At 46.7% G+C, this 544-nt stretch overlaps 1 protein-coding gene across 1 annotated transcript in view; it reads left to right on the top strand.

Moving 5' to 3' along the window:
* LOC108803359 (neurexin-3-like) overlaps window positions 1-544 on the top strand; it is a 30,712-nt gene that overhangs the window by 1,290 nt on the left and 28,878 nt on the right. The window lies entirely within an intron of this gene.

Genomic DNA, 544 nt, shown 5'->3' with positions numbered 1-544 from the left:
CGGGGGGAGGGGGGGGGGGGGGGGGGGGGGGGAAGGTAAGTATGAGCGCGTGGATGAGTCACGGTGGAGCGTGTGCGGAGTATTGAGGGGTAACCCCGGAGTCATTCATGTATTGTGTCATTGCTACTAACCGGCTCCTTTCCAGCTGTACTAACTTCCCTCTAACTGACCATCTTTGTTTTCTCTGTGTTTTATTTTATGATTTTGGACGACTTTTCTGTTCACAGTTTTTATTCAATTTGCTTTTTTCCCCACTTTTCCGCAAAGCACTCAGGCATTGGACACGCTATGGTAAACAAACTACATTGTCTGGTAGATATCATTCTTATTTGTCAATTAATTTTCTGGATTTGCGGTGTGTTTTTTTTCTTTCTCTTGGTACCACCGGCTGCCAATAATCAATATGTTATCAGCGGTATAGTCGCTGTCACATAAACGGAGGAAGTCATGTGACCCGTGTGTTCCATGCCACGCGTGCACCGCGAGGTCTACCTGGGAGCCCAACAAGAAGTCATATCATAGCAGACCTGGATGAGATATAAAG

This window comes from Nanorana parkeri, unplaced genomic scaffold (assembly GCF_000935625.1).
Source record: "Nanorana parkeri isolate BGI_ZX_2015 unplaced genomic scaffold, ASM93562v1 scaffold3636, whole genome shotgun sequence".
NCBI classification, from domain to species: domain Eukaryota; kingdom Metazoa; phylum Chordata; class Amphibia; order Anura; family Dicroglossidae; genus Nanorana; species Nanorana parkeri.
Note: the sequence above shows the minus strand (reverse complement) of the source record. Positions and strands in the feature narration are given on the sequence as shown.